This window comes from Neomonachus schauinslandi, chromosome 13 (assembly GCF_002201575.2).
Source record: "Neomonachus schauinslandi chromosome 13, ASM220157v2, whole genome shotgun sequence".
Lineage (NCBI taxonomy): Eukaryota > Metazoa > Chordata > Mammalia > Carnivora > Phocidae > Neomonachus > Neomonachus schauinslandi.
Genome location: NC_058415.1, coordinates 16,957,520 through 16,969,903, shown reverse-complemented (window position 1 = coordinate 16,969,903; position 12,384 = coordinate 16,957,520).

Sequence of the window (12,384 nt, the reverse complement as noted above, 5' to 3'; positions counted from 1 at the left end):
TCTCTGTCTCTTATCCTCTCTGTCTCAAATAAATAAATAAAATCTTTTAAAAAAAAAAATTGAAACTAAAGCTCGGATAAAGAAATCTGTATTGACTCTTCCCTCCAAGCCTGCACAAGATCCCAGAACTTATTGTTATCCCAGTGGTTTTCAAACCTTAGCATGCACCGGAATCACATGGACAGCTTGTTAAAATAGATGGCTGGTCCCCAACCCCAGAGTTTCTGACTCAGTAAGCCTGGGATAAGGCCCTAGAATTTGCATTTCCAACAAGTTCCCGTGTGATGCCGACAGTGCTGACCCAGGGACCATTTTCAAAACGACTGCTCTACAGAGGACCAACAGCAGCTTGCAGACCCAGGACAGGCCCCGTGGAATGTTACTTGGACACTACCAGCCTGAAAGAATCAGTATTATCAGCCCCTAAAGATATTGCCGAATCACACTCGTGCTAGTTATAGGTTTTATCACTCCAAATTCTTCCTTTTTGCCTCCTCTGTAAAAATTAATCTGGGCCCTTTCCATGTTTTTCCCTTCCCAGGGAAGGCTTTGTCAATAGAGGGTGCTGGAGGGACATGGCAGAAGAAAAGAGTTTTTGCTCTTGGTTCTTGTGGGTTGGCAACTGTAGCCGAATACCTCTGGGGAGGCACCTCCCCACTGAGCCGCTTTTCCACAGCCCCCTAAAGGGGGGGGTGGTTCCCAAAGTTCTAGAGGATGGATTTCTAGCAAGCTTTGTCAGCATGACACCAGGGCTACTTTCCAGCCATTCCTGAGCCTTGGCAGTGCCGTCTCCAGTGAGGTTTGGCTCTCATTCGTGACCACATAAATATGAGGTTTTGAGAGGTAAAGTAACTACCCAAAGTTCCACGGCTCACGCTTGTTGGAACCAGGTCTTGGAACCCAAGCAGGGAGCTCTTAACCACCATACTATACTGTCCTATAAGGCGAGTCCTAGAACGCTGTGACTTGGCTTGCTGTCGCCATTGCACTTGGCCTGCAATCACACCTGCAGGCTCTTGGTCGCCCACTTTATATACCATGAAAGGGCTTTATAGTTCGAAATCCAAGAACCAATCAACACAATAGTCAGCTGGCTGAGGAGTGCCCGGGATCTTCCGCTACGCAATTCAAAACACCATGTTCAACACACTCCTTGAACTTACCTGCATGCGTGAGTTGCTTCTCTCTCTCTCTGGGCAAAAGGCACACCCAGTGGGAACTCTGGTGGGACTTGCTCATCCTAGTTTTCACTTTTTGTCTCTCTTCCTGTTTTACAAATTGGGGATGTGGTAGAGGAAAGCACAAAGGCAACAGAGATCGATGGCGTCAGCACTTGAAGCTATTTTGTTTAGATCTATGCTGATCTTCATGACTTCTCATTCTGGTCCAATCATACTAATAGGCAGTATATAGATGCTTATTGGATTTCCTGATTAAAGTTATTTGCCTGACTTTTAAAGTTCTTAGGAGATAACCTAGCTTTAAGAAAAATACATTCAATAATAAAAATAGCTATCATCTTGGGTCGCTGGGGTGGCTCAGTCGGTTGAACAGCAACTCTTGGTTTCAGCTCAGGTCATGATCTCAGGGTTGTGGGAGCTCAGGCTCTGAACTCAGTATGGAGTCTGCTGGTCCCTCTTCCTCTGCTCCTCCCCTCCCCCGCCCCCGTGCTCAGGCACTCGCTCTTGCTCTCTATCTCTAAAATGAGTAAATAAAATCTTTAAAAAAATATCAATCACCTGTAGAGTGCTTACCATATACTCGATTGAGGACCTATTGTGTAGCTAGTCTACAGAAATAGAAGATTTGGGCGCCTGGGTGGCTCAGTTGGTTAAGCAACTGCCTTCAGCTCAGGTCATGATCCCAGGGTACTGGGATCGAGTCCCGCATCGGGCTCCCTGCTCTGCGGGGAGCCTGCTTCTCCCTCTCCCTCTCCCACTCCCCCTGCTTGTGTTCCCTCTCTCGCTGTGTCTCTCTCTGTCAAATAAATAAATAAAAATCTTTAAAAAAAAAAATAGAAGATTTATTTGATGGGAGAGTTGACATCTATATTAGATAACCAAAGATATTATTATTGCTTTTATTTATCTTTTTATTTACTTACTTATTGAGAGGGGGGAAGAGAGGGAGAGGAGGGGCAGAGGGGGAGAGAGAGAGAGAGAATCTTAAGCAGACTCCACCCCCCAGTGCAGAGCCCGCCGTAGGGCTCGATCTCATGACCCTGAGATCATGACCTGAGCCACAGTCAAGAGAGATGCTTAACCGCCTCTGCCACCCAGAGTCCCCTATTATTGCTTTTAGTAAACCACAAACAGCATGGAAAAGTAATCTTTACTTGCAGCCGGAAACCTTGACTCAAATCACGTTTAGGCATATTTGTAAATTATAAGAGCGTTTAGAAAGTTTGAGGTCGTTAGTAAAAGGGATGATGTGTGCAGCCTGAAAGTCATTTATGTCTCCCAAACACTTCGAGGAGCACAAAATGCTTCCCATGTCTGTCCTTCCACATCCATGAATTTTAGGCCAAGCTTAAGAAGTATTACCCGACTTGACAACAAAGGAAAATGAGGTGCCAAGTTCCTTGAGGCCACCAAAGGAGTCTGCATCAGAGCCAGGTGTTTTTTTTTTTTAAAGATTTTATTTATTTATTTGACAGAAAAAAAGAGAGATAGCGAGAGCAGGAACACAAGAAGGGGGAGTGGGAGAGGGAGAAGCGGGCTTCCCACCGAGCAGGGAGCCCGGAGCAGGGAGCTCAACGCAGGGCTCAATCCCAGGACCCTGGGATCATGACCTGAGCCGAAGGCAGACGCTTAACAACTGAGCCACCCAGGCGCCCCCGGAGCCAGATTTTTAATAAAAATCAAACAAAGTTAGACAATCCCAGAGAATTGGATTTATTTCTGTATAAATTGTGAACTTGATTTCTTTTCCAATCCCATATACTTTCTTCTGTCCTCTTTTTTTTTCTTTCTTTCCAACAGGCTTGTAATGAAGTGCTCACCAAAGCAAAAAGCAACTCATGCTGAGGGCACAGTAAGTGTGGGCTTGCGGTGACAGGGCCCTCTGGCTTTTGGGGAGTTCCATGCCGACAGAGATGAAGACAAGTCAAGGATGCAGCTCAAGGCAAAAGTGGCAGCCATGGCTGGTCATGCTGAACTGTGAAGCAGCCAAATGGAAAGCACGTGGGATTGTGAGTAGGAAAACCTAGGTTTACATTCCAATGCTGATGCTTGGCCACGGGCATGCCATTTAACTTCTCTGAGCCAAGGAAGCGAAGCCTCTCTCAAAATTGAAATTCTTAATACTGACCTCGTGGTATTTGGTGAAAAGGGTTAATGAATATAAAGCACCCAGTCAAATGCCTGGCAGTTGGTGGGTGTTCACTATTATTAGCTCCATCTTTCAGTCCCAACCCTCTTGACTCCATCCTACAAACCTAAGATTGTTCTTAAGATCAAATAAGGTGTTAGAAAATTGTGTGATAGAATCTAAAGGGCTCTGCAAATGTTAAAATGTTATTATGACAGATGAAAACCCAGGCTTAGAGGCAAGTCACACATAACCCTTGTGTTTTTGTTTTTTTAATTATTATTCTTTCCCTTTCAAGACCTCATTCGATACACATTTTAATCCTTTCACCCTATAAAAAATGAATGGAACATATGGTATGTTTGCTCTGGGCCTGAAACTCTATATAAGGGTCTTCAGCCTTTGTAACAACAGATGATCTGACCTATGAATACCATGCCCCTTCTCCTCCTCAAAGAAACCTTAATCCCAGCCATTATATTGGATCAAGCTGTTTCTGCCTTGCTCTCTTAGATTACTTGATCTAGGGAAAACCAGCCAACATATGGTGAGAATATTCAAGCAGCCCTGTGCAAAAGCCCATGTGGCAAAGAGTAGGACCGCCTGCCAATAGCCAGGACCAGCTTGCCAGCCATGTAACTGAGCCACCCTGGAAACGGGTCTTCCAACACCAGTCAAGCCTTTAGGTGACTAAAGCTTGACCGACACCTTGATTTCAACTTGGTGAGGGACTCTAAGCCACTCCTAAAATCCCCATCCGCTGTAACTGTACAAGGTCATGGTGTTTTAAGCTGCTACATTTGGGGTAAGTGGGTGATTCGTTATGCAGCATAGATCATAATACACAACCCACTCCAAATCGTCAGCTGAGGCTGATTTGTGTTGCATTTCTGCCACTTCCAACAAAAGGCATTTTGAATAATAGATCTGAATCACTTGGGATGGGTCCTGGGCATCTGTATTTTTTTAAAGCTCTATAGATGAATTTGATGTGTGGTTAAAGACTTCTGTTTTATTGGGAAGTATCAGCTAAAATGCATTCTTTCCTCTACGATGCACTGTAAGAGTTAGGACTAGCTTTTAGGCCGTTGGAAACTCAGGGGCACATCCCCATCTTTAGGAAAATCTGGTTTTCTTCTCCCCTCTATATCTAACATAGAAATGAGCAAGAAAGATTCATCTTCACTACTTTCCTCTTGAATTTCCCTCTTGGCTTCACTCTTTTGACTTCAGAACAAAGCCAGTTTATATGAAACACTCCTTGGCCATGGGAAAATTTGCAACGGCTCCCATTACATTCTGTTGTAAACCCTCCTTTGACCCTGACTCAGAAGCACTGACTCTTTCATGCAGTGTTCCACAAACATTTGTCAAGTACATATGAAAATTCTGTTTTACCTGGAGAAAATGAGAGTCGTGATGAGATGCTGACACTTCTGTCTTGCTCAAACATACACAACAAAGATGCTGAATTTCCAAACCCGAAACTTGAAAACAAGAGTAAAAGCGTGGCTGAGCATCTCCTCCTTCTTTCTGTATCTTTTTTCCACAGATGTTCAAACAGCCTCTTATAGCAGCCACATGCCAGCAAATTATTATTTTTTAAATCTTAAGAAATCTGAATTACAGGGGCACCTGGGTGGCTCAGTGGGTTGAGCGACTGCCTTCGGCTCGGGTCATGATCCTGGAGTCCTGGGATCGAGTCCCGCATCGGGCTCCCCGCTCAGTGGGGAGTCTGCTTCTCCCTCTGACCCTTCTTTCTCTCCCTCTCTCATTCTGTCTCTCAAATAAATAAATAAAATCTAAAAAAAAAAATCTGAATCACAAAGACTTTGGCCACCAACTGAGAGGGGCATCAACCATCGACCTGTTATCCTGATATCCTAGTAATTATCCTCAGTTCCTCTTCTCACTTCACTTATGAAAACAGCTCCCAAATCCTATTAGCTTCACTTCAGAAATCCCATCTTCAGACGTTCATCCCCACCCCTATAGCCACAGCCTTTGTTCAGGCTACCTTCACCCATCATCTCTTAACCAGGGCCTTGACCACAAGCTCCCTCCAATCCAACTCATTCTGCACCCAGCTGCCAGAGTCATCCTTCCAACTTGTAAGTTGTATCATGCCACGCCCTTGATGAAAAACTCCGTGACGTCACATACCCCCTAATATGATACACTGGGAAGGACACATTCCCTTCTCTGGTATTCTTGCCAGAGTTTCAGAGCCGCAATCTCATCATGAGAAAACACTAAATAAGGCCAGCTAAGGGACATTCTATGAAACAAATGGTTAGTATTCATCCACAGTGTCAAGATTATGACAGAAGAAGGGGGGCGGAGCAAGATGGCGGAGGAGTAGGAGACCTGGATTTCGTCTCCTCTCAGGAATTCAGCTGGATAGGGATCAAACCATTCTGAACACCTACAAACTCAACAGGAGATCGAAGAAAAGAAGAGCAACAACTCTCTCATCAGAAAAGCGACCACTTTCTGGAAGGTAGGACGTGCGGAGAAGTGACTCCGAGGCGATATTCGGGAGGATAGACGGCGGGGGAGGGGCCTCCGTTGGCCGCTTCTGGCAAGTGACAGAGCCGCAGAGCACAAAATCGGAACTTTTAAAAGTCTGCTCCGCCGAGGGACGTCACTCTGGTGGCTAAGCGGGGGGTGGAACCCTCCGGGACAGTGTGGTCTCAGGACCCTCGGGGTCACAGAAAGACCAGGGGTGCCTGAGTGTGGCAGAGCTCCCAGGTAACGGAGCAGGGAAGCCGGCTGCAGAGGCGGAGCCCAGGCGCGGGCTCTCAGCTCGGGGTGGCCATAAACCGTGATCCGCGGCACAGTCGGGCCCCTGCTCCTCCAGCAGGGACCCAACAAGCGGCAGATCCGGGGAGACTCACCTTCCTCCCCCGGGAGGAGCCGCGCGGGAGTGCACCGCAGGGATCTGCTGGGTTTGGAGACTCCACCCGGGGTCGGGTGCCAGAGATAGAAACGCGGGGTCACAGGCCGGGTGAGCACGGAGTGTGGCCGGAGACCAGGGAGACGGGAGTGACTGACGGCTTTTCTCTGGGGCGCACTGAGGAGCGGGGCCCTGAGTTCTTGGCTCCTCCAGGGCAGAGATTGGGAGGCCGCCATTTTCACTCTCTGCCTCCAAAGCTGTATGGAAAGTTCGCAGGGAACAAAAGCTCCGGAGAGCAAACCCGAGCAGATTACTTAGCCCGGACCGGCAAGGGCGGGGCAATTCCACCTCCGGCAAAGACCTTTGGGAACCACGGCACCAGGCCCCTCCCCCAGAAGATCAGCGAGAACAGCCAGCCAAGACCAAGTTTACCGATCAATGAGAACGGCAGAACTCCAGCGCTAGGGGAATACTGCACATAGAATTCATGGTTTTTTTACCATGATTCTTTAGTCGTTCAAAGTTAATTTTTTTTAACTGTCTTTTTTTCTTTTTTTTTTTTAATTTTTCTTTTTCCCTTTTTCAACCAACATCTTATCAATCCCTTTTTTAAAAAACATTTTTATTTTTCATTTTTAGAGTCATATTCTATCCCTTCATAATAGTTACCCGTATTTTTGGCATATATATATGTTGTTCTGGCCTTAAAATTTTGAGATAGTTTCTTCTAACAGATCAAAATATACCCTAAATCTCTAGTATATGGTTTTTTCTACTCCCCTGCCTGATCACATTCTCTCCCTTTTTTTTTCTTTCCTCTTCTTTCTTTTTTCAAACAACTTCTTATCAATTCCTTTTATAAAATTTTTTATAATTTCCATCTTTACACTCATATTCCATCCCTTCATCATATCAACCCTTATTTTTGTCATATATAAGTTTTTCTTTCTTTAAAATTTCGGGAGGCACTTTCTTCTAAAAGACCAAAATACACCCCAATCTAGTGTCTGGCACTGATCTATATACCAGCCTGATCATATTTGATCACATTCTGTTTTTTTTTGTTGTTGTTGTTTTGTTTTGTTTGTTTTTATCTTTATCTTTTTCTTTTTCTTTTTTTTCTTTTTCTTTTTTCTCTCTTTCCGTTTCTTTTTCCACTGCTTCAGGTCTTTTCTGATTTGTTTAGAGTATATTTTCTGGGGACGTGGTTACTCTGCTAGCATTTTGTTCTCTCATTAATCTATTCTCCTCTGCACAAAATGACAAGACGGAAAAAATCACCTCAACAAAAAGAACAAGAGGTAGTACCGACTGCCAGGGACCTACTCAATACGGACATTAGTACGATGTCAGATCTAGAGTTCAGAATCATCACTTTAAAGATACTAGCTGGGCTTGAAAAAAATATGGAAGTTATTAGAGAAACCCTTTCTGGAGTAGTAAAAGAACTAAAATCTAACCAAGTAGAAATCAAAAAGGCTATTAATGAGGTGCAATCAAAAATGAGGGCGCTAACTGCTAAGATAAATGAGGCAGGAGAGAGAATCAGTAATATAGAAGACCAAATGATGGAAAATAAAGAAGCTGAGAAAAAGAGAGATAACTACTGGATCACGAGGGCAGAATTCGAGAGATAAGCAATACCATAAGACGAAACAACATTAGAATAATTGGAATCCCAGAAGAAGAAGAAAGAGAGAGAGGGGCAGAAGGTATAATGGAGCAAATTATAGCAGAGAACTTCCCTAATTTGGGGAAGGAAACAGGCATCAAAATCCAGGAAGCACAGAGAAAGAACCCCTCTCAAAATCAATAAAAATAGGTCAACACCCCGACATCTAATAGTAAAACTTATGAGTCTCATAGACAAAGAGAAAATCCTGAAAGCAGCTCGGGAGAAGAGATATGTAACCTACAATGGTAGAAACATTAGATTGGCAACAGACCTATCCACAGAGACCTGGCAGGCCAGAAAGGACTGGCATGATATATTCAGAGCACTAAATGAGAAAAATATGCAGCCAAGAATACTATATCCAGCTAGGCTGTCATTGAAAATTGAAGGAGAGATAAAAAGCTTCCAGGACAAACAAAAACTAAAGGAATTTGCAAACACGAAACCAGCCCTACAAGAAATCTTGAAAGGGGTCCTCTAAGCAAAGAGAGACCCTAAAAGTAACATAGACCAGAAAGGAACACAGACAATATATGGTAACAGTCACCTTACAGGCAATACAATGGCACTAAATTCCTATCTTTCAATAGTTACCCTGAATGTAAATGGGCTAAATGCCCCAATCAAAAGACACAGGCTATCAGACTGGATTAAAAAACAAGACCCATCGATATGCTGTCTGCAAGAGACTCATTTTAGAACCAAAGACACCCCCAGATTGAAAGTGAGGGGGTGGAAAACCATTTACCATGCTAATGGACACCAAAAGAAAGCTGGGGTGGCAATCCTTATATCAGACAAATTAGATTTTTTTTTAAAGATTTTATTTATTTATTTGACAGAGAGAGACACAGCGAGAGAGGGAACACAAGCAGGGGGAGTCGGAGAGGGAGAAGCAGGCTTCCCGCGGAGCAGGGAGCCAGATGTGGGACTCGATCCCAGGACCCTGGGATCATGACCTGAGCCGAAGGCAGTCGCTCAACCGACTGAGCCACCCAGGCGCCCAGAGACAAATTAGATTTTAAACCAAAGACTGTAATAAGAGATGAGGAAGGACACTATATCCTACTTACAGGGTCTATCCAACAAGAAGATCTAACAATTGTAACATCTATGGCCCTAACATGGGAGCGGCCAATTATATAAGGCAATTAATAACAAAAGCAAAGAAACACATCGACAACAATACAATAATAGTGGGGGACTTTAACACCCCCCTCACTGAAAGGGACAGATCGTCTAAGCAAAAGATCAACAAGGAAATAAAGACTTTAAATGACACACTGGACCAAATGGACTTCACACACATATTCAGAACATTCCATCCCAAAGCAACAGAATACACATTCTTCTCTAGTCCCCATGGAACATTCTCCAGAATAGATCACATCCTAGGTCATAAATCAGGTCTCAACCGGTACCAAAAGATTGAGATCATTCCCTGCCTATTTTCAGACCACAATGCTTTGAAACTAGAACTCAATCACAAGAGGAAAGTCGGAAAGAACTCAAATACATGGAGGCTAAAGAGCATCCTACTGAAGAATGAATGGGTCAACCAGGAAATTAAAGAAGAATTTAAAAAAATACATGGAAACCAATGAAAATGAAAACACAACTATTCAAAATCTTTGGGATGCAGCAAAGGCAGTCCTAAGAGGAAAGTATATAGCAATACAAGCCTTTCTTAAGAAACAAGAAAGGTCTCAAGTACACAACCTAACCCTACACCTAAAGGAGCTGGAGAAAGAACAGCAAATAAAGCCTAAACCCAGCAGGAGAAGAGAAATAATAAAGATCAGAGCAGAAATCAATGAAATAGAAACTAAAAGAACAGTAGAACAGATCAATGAAACTAGGAGCTGGTTCTTTGAAAGAATTAACAAGATTGATAAACCCCTGGCCACACTTATCAAAAAGAAAAGAGAAATGACCCAAATCAACAAAATCATGAATGAAAGAGGAGAGATCACAACCAACACCAAAGAAATACAAACAATTATAAGAACATATTATGAGCAACTCTATGCCAGCAAATTAGATAACCTGGAAGAAATGGATGCATTCCTAGAGATGTATCAACTACCAAAACTGGAACCAGGAAGAAATAGAAAACCTGAACAGACCTATAACCACTAAGGAAATTGAAGCAGTCATCAAAAATCTCCCAACAAACAAAAGCCCAGGGCCAGATGGCTTCCCAGGGGAATTCTACCAAACATCCCAAGAAGAATTAATACCTATTCTTCTGAAACTGTTCCAAAAAATAGAAATGGAAGGAAAACTTCCAAACTCATTTTATGAGGCCAGCATTACCTTGATCCCAAAACCAGACAAAGACCCCATCAAAAAGGAGAATTACAGACCAATATCCCTGATGAACATGGATGCAAAAATTCTCACCAAAATACTAGCCAATAGGATCCAACAGTACATTAAAAGGATTATTCACCATGACCAAGTGGGATTTATCCCTGGGCTGCAAGGTTGGTTCAACATCCGCAAATCAATCAATGTGATACAATACATTAACAAAAGAAAGAACAAGAATCATATGATCCTCTCAATAGATGCAGAAAAAGCTTTTGACAAAGTACAGCATCCTTTCTTGATCAAAACTCTTCAGAGTATAGACATAGAGGGTACATACCTCAATATCATAAAAGCCATCTATGAAAAACCTACAGCGAATATCATTCTCAATGGGGAAAAACTGAGAGCTCTCCCCCTAAGGTCAGGAACGTGGCAGGGATGTCCACTATCACCACTGCTATTCAATATAGTATTGGAAGTCCTAGCCACAGCAATCAGACAACAAAAAGAAATCAAAGGCATCCAAATCGGCAAAGAAGAAGTCAAACTCTCACTCTTTGCAGATGATATGATACTTTATGTGGAAAACCCAAAAGACTCCACCCCAAAACTGCTAGAACTCATACAGGAATTCAGTAAAGTGGCAGGATATAAAATCAATGCACAGAAATCAGTGGCATTCCTATACACCAACAACAAGACGGAAGAAAGAGAAATTAAGGAGTCAATCCCATTTACAATTGCACCCAAAACCATAAGATACCTAGGAATAAATCTAACCAAAGAGACAAAGGATCTGTACTCAGAAAACTATAAAATACTCAGGAAAGAAATTGAGGAAGACACAAAGAAATGGAAAAACGTTCCATGCTCATGGATTGGAAGAACAAATATTGTGAAGATGTCAATGCTACCTAGAGCAATCTACACATTCAATGCAATCCCCATCAAAATACCATCCACTTTTTTCAAAGAAATGGAACAAATAATCCTAAAATGTGTATGGAACCAGAAAAAACCCCGCATAGCCAGAGGAATGTTGAAAAAGAAAAGCAAAGCTGGCGGCATCACAGTTCCGGACTTCCAGCTCTATTACAAAGCTGTCATCATCAAGACAGTATGGTACTGGCACAAAAACAGGCACATAGATCAATGGAACAGAATAGAGAGCCCAGAAATGGACCCTCGACTCTATGGTCAACTCATCTTTGACAAAGCAGGAAAGAATGTCCAATGGAAAAAAGACAGTCTCTTCAACAAATGGTGTTGGGAGAATTGGATAGCCACATGCAGAAGCATGAAACTGGACCATTTCCTTACACCACACACAAAAATAGACTCCAAATGGTTGAAAGACCTCAATGTGAGACAGGAGTCCATCAACATCCTAAAGGAAAACACAGGCAGCAACCTCTTTGACCTCAGCCGAAGCAACTTCTTCCTAGAAACATCGCCAAAGGCAAGGGAAGCAAGGGCAAAAATGAACTACTGGGACTTCATCAAGATAAAAAGCTTTTGCACAGCAAAAGAAACAGTCAACAAAACCAAAAGACAACCGACAGAATGGGAGAAGATATTTGCAAATGACATATCAGATAAAGGGCTAGTATCCAAAATCTATAAAGAACTCATCAAACTCAACACCCAAAGAACAAAGAATCCAATCAAGAAATGGGCAGAAGACATGAACAGGCATTTTTCCAAAGAAGACATCCAAATGGCCAAGAGACACATGAAAAAGAGCTCAATATCGCTCGGCATCAGGGAAATCCAAATGAGATACCACCTCACACCAGTCAGAATGGCTAAAATTAACAAGTCAGGAAACGACAGATGTTGGCAAGGATGCAGAGAAAGGGGAACCCTCCTATACTGTTGGTGGGAATGCAAGCTGGTGCAGCCACTCTGGAAAACAGTATGGAGGTTCCTCAAAAAGTTGAAAATAGAGCTACCATATGATCCAGCAATTGCACTACTGGGTATTTACCCCAAAGATACAAAAGTAGGGATCCGAAAGGGTACGTGCACCCTGATGTTTATAGCAGCAATGTCCACAATAGCCAAACTGTGGAAAGAGCCAAGATGTCCATCGACAGATGAATGGATAAAGAAGAAGTGGTATATATATACAATGGAATATTATGCAGCCATCAAAAGGAATGAGATCTTGCCATTTGCAACGATGTGGATG